This window comes from Gavialis gangeticus, unplaced genomic scaffold (genome assembly GCF_001723915.1).
Source record: "Gavialis gangeticus isolate Ggan-Ray unplaced genomic scaffold, GavGan_comp1, whole genome shotgun sequence".
Taxonomy (NCBI): domain Eukaryota; kingdom Metazoa; phylum Chordata; order Crocodylia; family Gavialidae; genus Gavialis; species Gavialis gangeticus.
This window is the reverse complement of record NW_017729022.1, coordinates 108,651,800-108,668,542: the sequence shown is the minus strand read 5'-3', so window position 1 is coordinate 108,668,542 and position 16,743 is coordinate 108,651,800. Positions and strand designations below refer to the sequence as shown.

At 43.4% G+C, this 16,743-nt stretch overlaps 1 long non-coding RNA gene across 1 annotated transcript; it reads left to right on the top strand.

The window, feature by feature from the left end:
* The first annotated feature begins 265 nt into the window (after positions 1–265).
* Positions 266–16,327, top strand: LOC109297053. The gene is made up of 3 exons (XR_002097178.1): positions 266–276; positions 6,861–6,864; positions 16,243–16,327. It is a non-coding gene; the product is annotated as an uncharacterized LOC109297053 (long non-coding RNA).
* The last annotated feature ends 416 nt before the right edge of the window (positions 16,328–16,743 follow it).

The following is a 16,743-nucleotide window of genomic DNA, read 5'->3' as shown; positions in this document are numbered from 1 at the left end:
TGCACACCTCCCCACGCCCACCTTGCACTCCTCCCTACTTGCTCCCCCAGCTGGGTTTTGGGGGAGGAAGCCCCCAACCAAGAGCTTTTTGCCTGCCCATCCTACCCCAGCAGCTCACCTGGCCCTTCCCCAGCCCTCTGCCTCTGAGAGAAGGTGAGGAGCAGGTGGTGGGACCCCCCGCCCCCCCAGCTGACTTCTGACTGATGCAGAGGAGAAAGCACCCAACCAGTGGGGGGAAGGGGGCTTTTCACCTCCTCCACCTCAGCTGGAGCCCAGGTATGATTTCCCAGCCCTGTCCCTTCACCAGCTGTTGCCTCTGGGAGGGAGGCTGGGGCGAAGGAAATGAACTCCCTTGGCCTGGCACCTGGCATGGGTAGAAAGCACCCACATGGGAGCTTTTCATCTTCCCACAGTTCAAAGCTGGGTTGGGACGGTTTCAGCCCGGCCCCCTTCTCAGCTGTCTGACAGCTGGGTAAGGAGCAGGGTTGAGATGATACCAGAGCTCAGGCTTCTGCCTGTCTTAGCCACCCAAATACTGAATGCTAGTTCAGTTTGTTACCAGTTCAAAGTAGGCAGCTTAGAAAAACCTGTGAAGATTGAACTGATTTTGCTTCAGGGTTTTTCAACCTCTATACTTAGCTAGTAAGTCAACAGAGCTATACTGATTTAAACCAGATGAGATATTTACACTACGCTCTACACTTCATCAGCCTATTTCTCCATCAAGAACATAGACTCATCCACAAATGAGTTTATCATATCTTAGGAAACCCAATGCAAACTTATCCCTATAACTATTATTATTAGTGTTAATCTAGTGCCTGAAGGCTCCTATAATGCCTAAGTTCACTTGTTTGGGGCTGTATAAGTACACATCAAAACCTGTTCTTGGTTCAGTAAAAAATAAAGAATCTTGCATTAGATTCTGTTCCTACCTTTGCTGATGGTCTTCTGAGTAACCTTGGGAAAGTCGTTTCACCTCCATATGCCTAAGTTTTCCCATCTGTAAAATAGGCATTATGGTAGTGAAATTCTTTGTAAAGTACTTTGAGATCTACTATGTTAACTCCTTTTAACACTGGCATAGACATAGTTTAGCACTTTTCAATCAAGCCTCCCACTTACCTTGAATATAATACAACCTGCTCAAACGATTTAAAAGGTGATGGTGTCTGTATGGAGACCTTGCAGGTGAAATTAGGCACCACTTGCTAAACAAGTCTAACACCATTATAAAAATTTCTTTCTGAATCTAGCTGTTACCAAATATTATGTGCTCATTAACCTTCCATTACAAAAAGCATCTCTACAAATGTCCCTGAGACTTTCCTACAGTCTAGGGTTTTTTTGTATGATGCACTTTATTCCACATTTGTCATGTATGGCTTATAAAAATATTAGTCAAATGCAAATATCTATGCAATTTAAATAAAGAATCTCCTGAGTGCCTGGCATTAGAAATACATTGTTCCATAATTCCCTAGGGGCACTGATGTTGCACCCAATAATTGTAAAGAATTTATCCACATCACATTACAAGGCAGTTGATTTAATTTTAAATTGAACAGTTTCATCTCTTCTTTGTTTTTACCATCATATGATTTGGTTAATTTCAATCTGTTAAGAATTTTTCTTACTTAATACAAGAAAGGGAAAGTGTTTCATCTGATAATTATAAAATTATCTGGAGTGTCCATACAACAGTGTTGGGGACAGTTATCAATTGAGGCATTGCTATAAGTTTTAAAACAGTAATATCACCCCGCTGATCTATCATGCATACATAGAGACACACAGTACAAAGCCATTGGTTTGTACTGAAGCTGGTGGGCTAAGCCTGGAAGAACTAAGAACACTTCCAGTGGGCATGTCTACATAAGACGCTAATGGTGCAGCAGAGTAATTCTACTGGGCATTAGTGCAGAACAAAAAAAAGTGCTAATGCACAGTAGAATTAGTCTACTGAACATTAGCATCACTTAAAAAGCGTGCACTGGTGCTAATGCACAGTAACACTGACTACAGCACATTAAGCTAGTACCTGTGATTACAGGTATGAAACTCAATGCACAGTAATTATGGCACATTAATAAAAATGTATGTGCGCCCAGTTATAACAGCACAAATCTGGAGCAACTCCACTGATTTCATTAATTCATCAATTTTAGGGCCAGAAGGGACCAATCTGATCACTTAGCTTGCCCTCCTGTATAACATAGTCCAGGCCACACAGCAACCCATGCATCTAGCCCTACCAGCCTATGATGGATTGACACTGCAGGCTCTATAATAAATAAGGCCATTCTCAATTTAAAATATTGAGATGATGATGAATTTTTTTCATTTGCTAAGCTGTTCCAGTAGTTAGTTACCCTCGCTAGGGGTTTATACACGTGCTCCAGGAGTTGTGGGGAGTGCTTTAACTAGAGCTGCTGAACTTTAGTGTCACTTAAAAAGCATGCACCGGTCCTAAAGCTCTAATTGAAGCACCTGGAGCATCTCATGTATCAGTCTCCCTGTTCTTAAAAAAGGCAGTTGGGAGCACTTTAACTAAAGCTTATTGAATAAGTTCTAAAGTGTCCCCACCACCTTTTTTAAGCACGGGGATGTTGGTACATGAGATTCTGGAGTCTGCTGGAGCGCAGTAATTACCATGCTCCAGCAGACTCAATTAATCAAGACTGCTCTGATGCTCTGTAATTATAGCACATCAGAGCAGCCTTGCTGCTTATGTATAGATGCTCACTGTAAACAAACTGGCATCTGAGCTCCAGTTCAAATTCTAGATTGATTCTGATGGAAGACAGAGACACAATATATTTATATGTTTTTTACAATCTCTCAGCAAAACCAAATTTTATTTGTGTGTGTATCTGCATATATATACAAACACTACAAATTAGCTCTTTCACCCTTTGGAATAGTACTTTTAAGTAACAACAATGTCATTATTGGGTCCATAGTACTGCTAACCACTAAACCAAGAATCTAACTCCCCTCCACAAAATTAGGAGGTCTTGCTGTAAGTTGTAAGATATAAAGGGTAATATATTCATGACTTTCTTTTCTTTCTAGTTTTTTTAATGAGCCTTTAGGATTCACATTTCAAGCTTTACTCCACTGCCATTAGACTTTCTTGGCAATCGTTGATCCTCTGAATCATGGTGTACTCGCAGGAGGTCTGTGCAACCATCACAGCAAGACCTTCAGTGTTTATACCCAGGCAAGGGTATGGAGGAGTGGAGGCTGCTCTACACCAGTGGTTTTCAACCTTTTTGTAGACTCCTAAAAAAATTTGGAATGGAGATGTGGACCCTTTTGAATTGAAAGTGTGGGTATTCACATACTTTTTAATGATTGCCATCTTTCACGGACTCCACAGACAGGTTGAAAACTACTGCCCTAGACCTACCATCCCCTCTTTAGACTGAGTCCAGGTGTTCATTGCCTTGATGGTCATAGCTTCTGCCAGAGAACAACAGATTAAGGCTGCTGCTGACTGCGTAAGATCTTAGCGGGGCATGTTTTTGTCACGGTGGTGTCCTTTAGCCTTACTCCAACAAAGGAGTACCCACAAAGCAGTGGGGGCTAGGGTTTTGAGGCACACTATGCTCACCTTACTCTGGAGGTTGCAACATTATGGTATTTTACAGACACTATCCTGACATGAACAGCCCCACCACATTGCTGTCAAGCCCTCCAGTTGGATGCAGTTTATGGTCATACCCAGGACCTATTTGGACCTTAAGAAAAGAAAAATCCTGAGTCTCCAGGGGCTGCGGCTTTAAGAAAAACAAGCATCACAAGCACAAGAATCAGCAGTCTTTCATACCAGTCTTTTTTCCCCTTAATGGTGCTAAAAGGAGCATTGTTTGTCAGCCTCATCTGTCTCCTTGTTTAAATAGATTTTAAATTGCTCAGGACTATCTCAGAGGTTTGCTGGGCCCCTTAAAAATGGTTCAGTTCCTTCAGACATGGCAGGTGTAGCTCAGCTGACCCTTATTCAGAGGGTCAGGTGGCCCCTGAGACTAATAAGTGATGAAAGAGAGAACAATAAAGGAGTCCAGCTAGGTATGTGCAGGTGGTTCTTGAAGGGGACATTTTTCCAGTTGAAGTTTAAACAAAGGGCTGGGGCAGAAGGACTTACCTGTGGGCTTTTTTATTGAAATGGCTAAGCGAAAAAAAAGCACTCTTCTGCCTAAATAAATCAAGGGGCAAAAAAAGGGTTTGCCCTGAGAGATAGCTGACTAGTAAAAGGGCTTCCTTACTGTCTAGAGTAAAGGAGGGAGAGTTAAAAACTGGACCTGTCTGCTATCTGTACCAGGGTACAGAAAAGCCCTCTCCCTGGTAGAAAGCCTGATGACTTTTCCCCAATGAGAGACTAAGTGAGGGTAGAGGTGATAATTAGCAGATATTTAAGGACCATGCATGGTTGAACGGATGACCTTTGTATTGTAGGTTTAAGAGCTTTTCTGCCCTGTTGGAAAAAACAAACTGTCCTGCTTAGGGTAGGGGTGAAAGGCCATGTTGTGTCCTTGAGGGTATGAGTAGGGAGATGCTACCCTGTAGAGATGGGAAATGGGTGGGGGGAAGGTGTTGGGCAGGGGTGCTATGTCCATCAACAGGCAAGGACAATCCTTTTGTGTCTGTACAGTTTTTGTGACTGAGCCCATCCTTCTGAACAGACCTTTCAGGTGCTGTCAGTATACAAGCAATGACAATATGCTTACAAATAGGTCCTTTAATTGTTGAAGTTAAATGCATAGGTATCTTTTGGCATCTAAATCCCTTAAATGACTGATGAAATGACCTAGGGACAGCTTGAAGTTAAGGGGGATAGAAGTGCTTTTTGATAGAATTGCTGTCTCTATCTGCTACTATCTGGCTTCCCTAACCACAGAATTTTGATAAATATTTTGATAAAGACATCTTTGCTTTTCATTAGATCTTTCCCCAGATGTGGTTTTGATGCCTCAGATGACACCAGAAGTTTCTATCATACTCAAACAAATTTCTTGCCCTGATACCTGAATTGTGCTTTTGTTATTAATTGTCTGGTAACAGGCAATGCTTGGACCCTGGATCACCATTTCCAGATAACTTTTCTTTTGCACCTTTGCTGTCCTTTTGAGTATGTCTCCTGTGAACATGTTTAGTTGGTCCCTGTACTGTCAGTGAAATAAACTTATTTCTAGTACTTTGGTATTCTACTGTAGTAATTCTCAGCCAGGGTACTGGGGCATCCTGGGGTGCCACAAGCTTCTTTGAAAGGTGTCACAGGAAGTGTAAGAAGATAAGTGAGGTGTGAAGAAATAATCAGAGAAGGGCAGGTTCAGGTTCTCCCTGCCTAGCTGCTGCCCTGTCCTCACTTCCTGCCTCCTCTGTATGCCCTGTAATAAATATATTAGGTTTTGAAATGGGGTGCTGTTCAATTCACAAAAGTTATGGAGGGGTGCCTCCAGCCTGGCAAGGGGTGCCACGTCTTTAAAAAGGTTTAGAACAAGTACTCGATTGTCTTATTTAATTTAGATTATTTTTATTTTATTTAGATTATTTTTATTTTTATTTTATTTAGATTATTTTTATTTTGGCTGAAACACCTGGTAATATAAGGGAGGGATTTTTTTAAGGGTTTAATATTTGCCTAATGGCTTCCGAATCATTTATTTTTTATAATTTCTAATCATTTCTTTATTTTCAGATTTATATCCTACCCTATTCACAAACACCCACTTTGAACACCTTCAAGACACATTTGGATGTTTATCTTGCTGGGATCCTATGATCCCTACTGACTTCCTGCCCCTGGGGCAGGGGGCTGGACTCGATGATCCTTTGGGGTCCCTTCCAGCCTGAATGTCTATGAAATCTATGAAACCTATGAAATGCCTCAGAGTGACTTACAATAACCAAGTGTTGCACAGACAGGATTTCCCAAACACCACCCTACAACTTGAGAGCTCCAATTTTCCCCCAGACTCTGATTACCTACCTAAACCCCCACAAGAACAAATGTTCCTGCCAATCCCAGCCACACCTCCCACCCACTGCTGGCATCCAGTTACAAGACAACTTTTGCTACTTCTCATCCACATAGGGGCTCTGCTGGCTCTGTAAGGCTGCCTGCTGGCCAGGTCCTTCTCCCTCCTTTGGGTAGCTGAGCTGGTGCCTGGGCTAGAAAGCCAGTTGGCATCACCTCACAGAAGCCACTCAAATCAGATAAAGCCACATAGACAGTAGAGGTTACTCTAATCATGGATTTATTCTACAATACGTAAAAAAGTGGATTAAGCTAAAAAAGATATGCTTACCCTAAAATAAGAGGGTCAACATGTGGAATTCATACTCTGACTTATTCCAGATTAGCTTTCAAGTGTAGATGTACTCTTAAATCAGTGCTGCATTTCATCCAATACAATATAGATTTGCTTCTCAATAAACTGCCTATCTCAAACAAGAATCCAGACGCTAGTCAGGAGACCAGCTCCAGCTCCAGCAGAAACCACAGGGATTTGATAATTAAACATCAGTCATGGTTGTGTGTGAGATTCAAACAGAGCTGAGCTGAGGAAGAACATCATGAAAGACAGCCAGTGTAATGCATATGAAGAGAGGGCTGAAGGGTTCAGGAGTTCCCTCAGTGCCATAGCCAGGTGGGGCAAGCAGGGTGACTGCCCTGGGTGCCAAAGCAAAGGGGCACCAACAAGCGCTGCCCAGCCAGGGCAGGGCATGGGATGGAGCTGGGAGTTCCTACTGGCTCATTTAGGGGGGTGGGGTGGGGAGGGGGCAGGAATAGGGGAAGGGTGGTTCCCGCTGCTGCATGCGCTCCTGGGGAAGCATGGGGGGCATGTATCCCCCAGATCTGTGCACAGGGCAAGGATCTGTGCTGCAGGCTTTGCCCAGGCACAGAACTTCATTGCTACAGCACTGAGTTCCCTCTGCTAACTACTTAGTAGTTAGTATTGGTAATGGTGCGACAGGGCCTCCTTGTTAGTTGTACTTATGTAACGTGCTGCCTAAACTAAATGTAATGCCATTGCAGTATGAATGAGCTACAGCAGGGGGAGCAGCCCTGCTGGCTGGATTTGGACTACAGCTGCCAGAGATGCTAGGGGCAGAAAGACAAAGAAAGAGGAAGCGTAGAAGACCTGGTTTGCACAGGTAGACAGAGGAGAGATGTGTGGCATGAGTGCAGAACGGCAGCAGCGCCCTCAAGTGGAGCCCATACAGACAGAAACTAAGCATTTCTGGGACCAGAGACTGGTTTGGAGCCCTTCCAGAGGGGAGTTAAGGTTTCTCAGTTGTATGTACAACAACATTAGTGTTTCTTACCTGTTCCTGCTATCTGCACTTGGGGGATTTCACAGCAGTGTCACTGTTATTACCTGTTATCTGGATCCTAAGTATACATACTGTAATGTTTCATCTTTATCTACCCATATTTGTTTATTTCACCCTAGCCCATTGGCTTGTGACCCTAATCCCCAGCATTTTCTGTATAAAATTGGGAACCCTTTCTTTTGACTTCCTGTGTCAGTTACTGGGGTTGTGGGATCTTTTACAGTTTGCTTTTAAGATTTTCCCATCTTATCAAATCATTTCAACTTTCTGACCTCACCCATGTGCTAGTTATTCCTAAGTGAATTCAGTATAGACTTTCGTAGGAGAAACCCCCTCTTTTAGAGCCTGAAGAAAGGAATTATGATAATGGCAACATTGAAAAATAAAAGAACACAGTACAGGTTGGAGCAAAAATATCTTGAAATCATTTTCTGGGGAAGCTCCTTATACACGTATCCTTCCACGCATGGCAAGCCATATGGAAGCACTTGACTAATGTAGGCCTGGCTCCAAGTAGAACAAAGTAGAGTTTCCTAGAAGCCAACAGCATTCATGAAAGGTAAAAATGTTTTTAATTTTGAAATTTAAAACCAACAGGCAACCAGCAAAAGCCATGAGGAATAGGATTACTTGGCACCTTCCACACCATACTATCACATTTGTCCAGGACATTCATAAATAAATTACTCCAGCCACAAGTGTGGGAAAAAGTGTTGCCAGACTGGCAAGCATGGACTACATTGTAAACATAACGTAAAACTATATATTCATTGCCATTAGCAGATTCAACAGAAAGTAAGTTTAGATTTGCATGTGCAGATGCAACACATTCATGTATCGCACACATGTGACCTACCTTTACACTCCAATCTGGAGACAGGAAACAAGTGACTTGACATAATGCACAGTAGTTGTTGAGCCAGAGCTCCATGTCCTATTCTTCTATCCCTTGTATAAACCTATCCAGTTCAGTCTTAAAGTGGTGCAGGTTCCTTGACCTTACCACTTTCTTAGAAGATCTTTCCAAAATGTCACTCCTCTAATAGTTAAAAATCTTCTAAGTTCCAAGCTAAATTTATCCATAGTTTCAAGCAATTTGACTGTATACCAATGTTGGATTGTTGCACTGCTATATTTCAGTAATGTAACTTTATTAGTATGACTGAGGACCCTTATTGCTTCTAAATCAGGAACATCAGAGATCTGGTTTGCAGACTCCCATTATCTGACCCCCAGTATTGACCCACATGCTACATACAGCATGGGCCAAGCTATCCCCATGTGCAGGACTGGGATGTGTGCTGCACATGGGCCCCCACTCTGGCCCAGGAGCCACACTGCTTCTGATGTGGAGGTCTATGATCCGGCCAGCAGGTCTAGGATCTGGCCTCTCCAGAGTGACAGCTACATGCAGTGTAGGTTCCAGACCAGCCAGAATAGGTGCCACATGCAAGGTGTGTCCTGGACTGGCCCTGTGCAAGTTCTGTGTGTGACACAGTCCTAGAACAGCCAGAGTAAGCAGAGCATACATTGGATCTGGAATGCCCCACCACTTATCCAGGCCCCACCACTTATCTTGCTCATGGGCCAGCCCTGCATGTTTCATCTGGCCCATGGGACCAGATGAGTTTAACACCCCTATTATAAATCATTGAAATACATATATGCAAGAGAAAAGCAATATACTTCAGATGAGTTGTTCATATTAGTTACCACTTACAAGTATTTTTCATTTGGAAGGAAAAGTGGATATCAATCAATATTTTGGCATCTTCTGCCTCCTGTGGGTCTTAAACAATCAAATATTTTCACATCCCTCTATACCATGTGATTGCTATTAATATAGTTACAATATTATATCTATCCAGGTTGAGGGGGGGAAATAATCTTTAATGACTTCTGCAGGCTTCTCATTCATCATGAGCAATTTCCTCAATTAATAACTAAATCAATTATCTGACAAAAGGCAGACAGTAATAATGTACATTGCACAGTGCACTATATTCAGCAAGTGAAGGCAAACAGCATTGGGTCATTAATTGTTGCATGGAATCAGTCATTCTGCAATATAGACAGTTCTGCTTTAGATCCATAAAGCATCACTTTCAAATCATGACCGCCTAGCTTTTCTTCTTTGTCTGATCTAAGCTGGTCTTTCCCCAGGTTGTTATATGAAAAACTAGCTAAGTGAACACTAGTCACCAGGTATGTAATCTTGTCTAGCTAAAAGGAGTTCTACAGCATATTCTCAGAAGATATAAGAAAATGTTTTATGAAGATATGACTGTTACCTTTGTCTGCATGGAAGTAGGCCCATTAAAGAATAAAATGATTATGATGTTGGATTAATGCTCTAGAAATCTGGGTTTAGTGTCCCACTCTCCCACAGAGTTAGTGTGTGACCTTGAGTAAGTCACTACAGGACGAATCCATAATAGCTCCCTGGTACTTAAAGTACGAGTTTTGTTGACTTTAGGTACCTGAACCCATGTGAATGATCCACAGAAAAGCTGAATAATTGATTAGGTGCCTAGGAGACTGTAGCTACTGAAGTTTTTGCCAGTAAAGTTATCTGAGAGCCTGAAGTTCTGCTACTGAGCATGGCCAGAGATGATAGCCATTTTGGTCAAATTCACTGTGTCACCACCTGTCTCACCCCAGTCTGGGATTTGCAAATTAGGCATGCCTTCGCCTAAGGTTCAGTCTGGTGCACATGCCCACGAAGTCCTGCATCAAGCATTCTAAAACATGGATGGTGATGGTGCCACCCAGTTTTAACAGAATAACCTACTTGTTTGAGCATTTTCCCAGAAAGAGTGCGTGAAGGGTATGATATAGTTCAGTGCTTTCTTCCAGCCAGAAGGGGTTCAAACTTACATTCCTTACCTCCTAGGAGAGGTCTGGGGGGCAAGGTGCTTTCACCCTTTGTCCTTCCTATTGAAGATGACCTCTATGTAGAAAAGAGCACAAGATTTCCTGGGCTCAAGAGAGAGAGACTGTGTAAGGACAAGGGAGCATGACTCTAGCCAGTGATAAAGGTACTCACATGGGACAAGTGGGTTCCGAGTTCTGATCCCTGCCTTAGGGGCTGCATATGCAATTTTCACTAATGAGCTGTTGAATAAAGTCTGCAGACTGCAAACTTAATCAAGCCATTGCCTAGAAGGCACATGGTAGTAGCCACTAGGCCTGTGCGAAACAGCACCATTCTGTTTCGACGGTTCAATGGAAAAGTGTTTCATATCGAATTTCATTTTGAGTCAAAACAGCTGTTTCGTTCTGTTCTGTTGAAACAGAAAGGCTGTTTCAACACTGTTTCGATGTTTTGCTGGAGAAGGGAAGTCAGCCCAGCTGGGCTGACTTCCTATCCCCAACACTAGATCACGCCAGGGGTGGCAGGCAGCCCAGCTCAGCTGCTTCTTCATCCCTGTTAGATCACACTGGGGGTGGGAGGCAGCCCAGCTAGCCTGTTTCCCCATCCCCCATGCTAGATCATGCCGGGGGCAGTGAGGCAGCTCAGCTGGTTTGCTACCCAGCCCCCCGCACTAGATTGGGCCAGGGGTGAGAGGCAGCCCAGCTGTTGCTGCTACCCGGCCCCCCATGCTAGAAACACAATTTTATGAGAACACCGCTGCTACCTGGTCCCCACCTGGGCTGCCTCCTGTTCCTGGTGTGATCTAGCATGGGGATTGGAAAGCAGCCCAGCTGGGCTGCCTTCCACTCCCAGTGTGATCTAGCACAGGGGACTTGGAAGCATCCCCCTGGACTGCCTTGCCACCCCCTACCAGATCTTGCATTGGGGATGAGAAGTCAACCGAGCTGGACTGACTTCCCATCCCCAGCCTGTGGTTGAAACGTTTTGACTTTTGAAACATTTCAACCAACCTTGTTTTGTTTCACGGCTATTTCGACAGCCTTTGTTTTGTTCCCATTTTAATGTTTCGACCTTGAAATTGGTCCAAACAGTGTCAAAATAAAACGGCTGGCGAAATTTCACACAGCCCTAGTAGCCACGTTCTAGAATCACATAAAAGTAGGGCTAGAAGGGACTTTAGGGAGTCATCTAGTCCAGCTCCTTGCTCAAGGCAGGATCATCCCCAGTTAAACCATCCTAAACAAGTGTTTTTCTAACCTATTTTTAAAGCCTTAACAAACAACTCTCTTTCACAGATACCAGGCACGATACCCAAGGATGAGGGCAATATCAGTGTCCTGCCATTGCAAGGATAGGAATATTTGTTAAAATATGCTCAAGACAGCTAAGAAGTAGGATCATGCCCCCCACTACAGAGAGGTGTGGGCGGGGGGGGACGGGGACAAGCAAAAAACCCAGTCTAGGCCAGCGTAACTGCAGGAATTCCTAAAATTCCTTCCTGATCTCAAATGTAGTGATTGGTCTGACCCTGAGCAGAGGAGCAAGACCCTCTAGCTAGAGACTGGGATTTTTAAGTCCCAGTAGGAATATCAAGTCCCAATCAAACTCCACAACCTTTGCTGCAGCCAACATTCAATGCTTCTGAGGAAGGGAGGGGGAAAAATAAACAAATCGTAACACCTTCTAATGACCAGACGGGAAAAAAAATCCTTCCTAGCCCCATGTGGCAATCAGCAAAGCCCAGAAGCAAGGAATAACCAAGCACTCTCCAATCTGCACTGCAACAGAAGTGAGTCATTTATCCATATTCAAAGACACCCTGGTTGCTAAGGCCATGAAGAAGCTCCTAGCTGTGAATCTGTGTCTCTTTTTAGTGCCTAATTCAGAGCTTGGAAACCAGGTATCTATATCCAAGAGAGAGGTAGGATTCAGGCATACCTCTCTTTGTGATGTTTCCAAAGATTAGCTCAGGGGTATCAAACCCATCCCATCCTCTGGGATAAATCCAGACAGTGGGGCTCCTTGTGGAATGGAAATGGATATGGCAGCGGTGACAAGTGAGATGAGTGGTGGCTGCAGGGCTTAACATAGCAATTACTTGCCCCTGCCACTGGCATCACCTGGGGAGACTTTGGCAGCAGGCCCAAATTCCCAGCCCTTCTACAAGCCTTTCAGGCAACACTACATGGCTCCACAGGCCAGTTCCATCCTGCAGGTTGTAATCACTAGATTAGCTTAAATGTGTTTTCCAGATCAGTACACTGAGCATTGTGAATCCTATTTCCATCCCTGATTCTCCCCATTTACTGTATAAGGAACTTGCACACCTAACTCATGGTTGTGAATTCTGCTCCCAACATCAGGCTTCTACAATTTAGGCACAACAATGCTCAGTGTCACAGCTAAGTCCTGCTGTGGATCTAGACCCATCTCAATGCTGGACAGATCAACAGCAGAGAGAAATTATTATACCTTCAGTGACATTAGTAGAGCCATAATAATATATGCTATCAAAAGATCTGTTCCTCTGTTGTCTCAGTTCCCCATGTGTACAGTGAAGGTTTGATTGTGTAATAATAGCAGGGCACTCCTAGGCTCTACCCATATATTTTATGGTTTCTCCTATGAAGAATGTAAGCAATTTGAGGAAGAAATGGTCTCTTACAAACACAATGGAGCCCTGATCCTGATTGGGCCCTCCAGTTTCTGCTGTCATAGAAATAATCACTTGATAATAATTCAAATGTATTGGGGCTGCAGAGTTAGTGGAAATTCTGTGCTGCTAGGTGTGCTTCTGGAGTCCAAGGGTCTGAATGCTGCCACTTCAGCTCCCATTAAGTTCTGAGAGGTCAGGAAGCGAAGCAGAGCAACAGTCAGAATTTCCATGCGATTATTTGGTACAATATTATATATGTATCCTCCAGTGCAGTATGTGGCTCATCAAATCATTTTAGCAGCATTTTAATAGTTGGGGCTTAAAGGGGTAATAGTTGTACCCCTTTGACAGAGGTGCTGCTAAGACTCATTTTGCTAATGGGGAAGTGGAAGCATATAGAGGTTAAGTGGCCTGGACCAGGTCATACAGTGAATCTGAGGCAGAATATGTCCCAAGGTCTTTTCTTTAGATGTGATTCTTTCTATAGTTTTCACATACCCATGATTTATAAATACCCAATAGCTGGTCATCTGACTCCAATAATATTGGACTACAGGATATCCTTAACCTCTTTGGCCCATAATCCATTAGAAGATCCCCAAGTATATATAGCCTGCATAGAAGATTGGCTGATTAACACACATTTTTGAGTTATCCTGTGCTTTTGTGCAGGCCATACTACTACTCTGTACTGAGAGCAGACATTGCATGAATCTGCTAAAGGCAACATTATACTTGGAATCAGTATTTTTTTTCCACTGCAGACTTAAGAGGCAATGGAAAGCCTTTTGCTTCCATCTAGTGGTCATAAATTAAACAGATTCATTCCTAAAGCAGAGGCCTGACCAAGAAGCAGTGCACCTCTGACATTCAACTTCATTGGATGGATCACCATCAAAATATTGGATAGTGTTTTAGATTTCCAATAGTTGTAATTTTTTTGCCTTTCTCTTTTTGTGGTTATTTGCTTATATTTCAGGTCCATACTACAGATAATCAGCCACTCTTTGGTCCTGCTAGAGTTCTCATGGGTTAAGATGACCATGCTTTTTAAGATGGAGAGGTGATGTGTCCAGTGGATTACACATTGGCCTATTATTTAGTATTCCTGGCTTCTATCTCAAGTACACCACTTATTTCCATGTTTCTATTAAGTTATCATTCTCTTTCTATTTGTCTATCTTTTCCAGTTTAGACTGTGTAGAACAGAGGTGCTCAACCTTTGGCCTGCAAGCCAAACGTGGCCCACAGAGCCATCATATTTGGCCTGCAGTCTCCCACCACAGGTCCAGAAATTTGGTGGTGGAAGACTGGTGGCCTTAATATAGTCCCCCTCCCACCCATCAAATCCCCAATGTCCAAACCCTGCATGGCCAGCTGGAGTCAGGCCTTGACCCCTCCTTCCCATTTCTGGACCAGGACCAGGTCACACCCTGTCCCCCCTCCCCTCCCTGTGTGGCCAGGTCAAGTTCCTGTCCCCTGTGGACCTGCAGTTGGAGTTGGTCTGCCCCCTGCCACATGGTTGGATGGTGCCTGCCATGCCTGCTCCAGGCACCAGAGTGGGACTACCAGACAGATCTGGCTCATGGACAGATTGGGCACTGCCTATGCAGCCTGCTGGGGAAAAAGGTTGAGCACCACTGTTGTAAAATAATCTATAATTAACACTTCTATACCATTTGTTTGACTCAAATTTTGCATGCAGTGATCTAGCAAGGTTTACTCTCCAGATTGAATACTACAAAGATTGTCATTGGATGGAGCTCTCTGAGGCACCCAAGTGAGACTGCACACCTTTATTAAAGAAAGCACAGAGAGGCTGAACAGAGCCAGAACCAGCATTCGTATAATTTGTATAATCCATGGACTGGTTAGAGAGACCTGGAGTATGAGAGACAGATTGATACTTTATGGTTTAATAAATGATCACCAACTTGGTTCAGAAATTCTCTACCCCTTTCCCATGGCACTATTCTAGGGAGCTTTATTTATATTCTTGAGTAATACCCCTTTGGTCACTGGCCCGTCATCTACTTAAACTAGCCTTAGGCTTCTGGCATACTCATACAAGCCTCCTTTTTTATATAAGTCCTTAGGCATTACAGTACATGATACAACTTCAACCATGAATTCCCCTTCACCACCTACAAGTATAGACTAGAGCTGTAAGCTGCTTGGGGCAGAGACTGTCCCTCACTATGTGCTTACAAAGGGCTGGATCCTAACCTTAGTTGCAATGTAAGCAGAGTTGGTGAATTTTACGATGAGAATAATTCTATTCTCTGTTGTCATTTCTGCATTTTCCCCCCAAGTCAGCTCCTTATTAGAACCTTGTCCATAAGCAATGACATTATGTACACATTTTATGCATTGGGAGTAGTTTCCTTTTCTATTTTCTTTCAAATTCTTGCCTCTTTCACTATTGTTAGCATTTTTCTCAGGCCCCAAATCATGGTACTATTCCTTCTAGGTCAAAAAAGGTTTCAGTATGCCACTATCTTTCAGCAGGGTAGGACAGTTGAAGAGATATTAAGGTGCTTCTTGCCATAGGGGCTAAGCATGTTTCATTGTACTTTTAACTCCTGTCTATTGTGAGCATACATCAACATCTGGTCAGTATTTAGAAAAGTTGATAAGGGCTGCTAATACAGAGATGTTTGGTCAGTAACTGTGGGAGGACATACCATGTGCTTTAATAGCATGTTGCAATAGACTATGGCATGGCCCTTGTCACCCAATGGAATTCTACAAAATGCAGTCCCCTGGAGAGGATTTGTTGTCCTTCATCACATGACCAAGAGGTAATTGAGATGCAACTGTTAGATTATGTATAGAGCAGATTGTCCTTCTGAGTCTGAGAAGCAGAGAGAACATCACAGTACCATGTGGTCTGGGGTAGATGTGGAAGAGCCCCTGTCAAGAGAGTCAGAGTATCAGGAAACCAAGAGAGGAGCTGTAAAAAGCCTATGAAAAGGCAAGTCATAGAAAGACTTTGTGAAAGTTAGGGCAATACAGCACTGGTAGGGACTGAAAGCAATGGAAGTTTGACATCTTCCATGGGGTGGACTTTGTCTTCCTTGCCCTACCTCTCCTCTCTCTGCCTCTGCAATGAATAGGAGTTCAAGAGTAAAGCAGCAAATCACCCGAAGCCAGGTCTACAGCACAACGTGCTGCTGACATACAGCATGTCTAGAAGTCCTTTTTTGGAAGGAGGTGTTAAGAACCTATTCCTATTAACTGTAGCAGCAAACCTCCTCCCTCATGTAGCTATAACTAAAGCCACCTTGGAGGTAGGTAGTGTTGGAATGATGTTTTAGCCATGATGATCCAGGAATTATGAAAGTAGTAAGGAATAAGATCACCTGATGAGGAATGCTTCAAAAGCTTGCTTAAGTCTGTCCCAACCATGCAGTTGGTCCAATAAAAGATACATCACCCACAAAAATCCTTTGCTTCTTGGAACTAGTAATGCTTGTGGTATTCAGATATTGTTTGACTGCACTGGCAGAAGAGCTTCTGCGGATAAAAGCTGTTTTCACTTTGGAGTGCTCTTGGGACATCTATAATAGCAATACCTCTGTAGTGCTGACCAGCCCAGAACCCTCCACTGGTGTCTTCAGTGCAATGCTAGTAGTCAGCCAGAGCAGCAGCATGCACTTAGGCTATGAATACTTGTATATGGTTAGTAACCATGGTTGTTTAAAACAGGCCTGGGCATGTAGCGTTTCTATGCATCTTGTCTGAAGAAGAAAACTGGTAACAAAGCTGGGATCCTAATGCAGTGAAATACAGACAAAGCTGGAGGTTTCAGCCACTGTATCTGAGTAAATTAATTTGAAGGGTGGGTGAGGACTAGAAACAGCCATTTGGG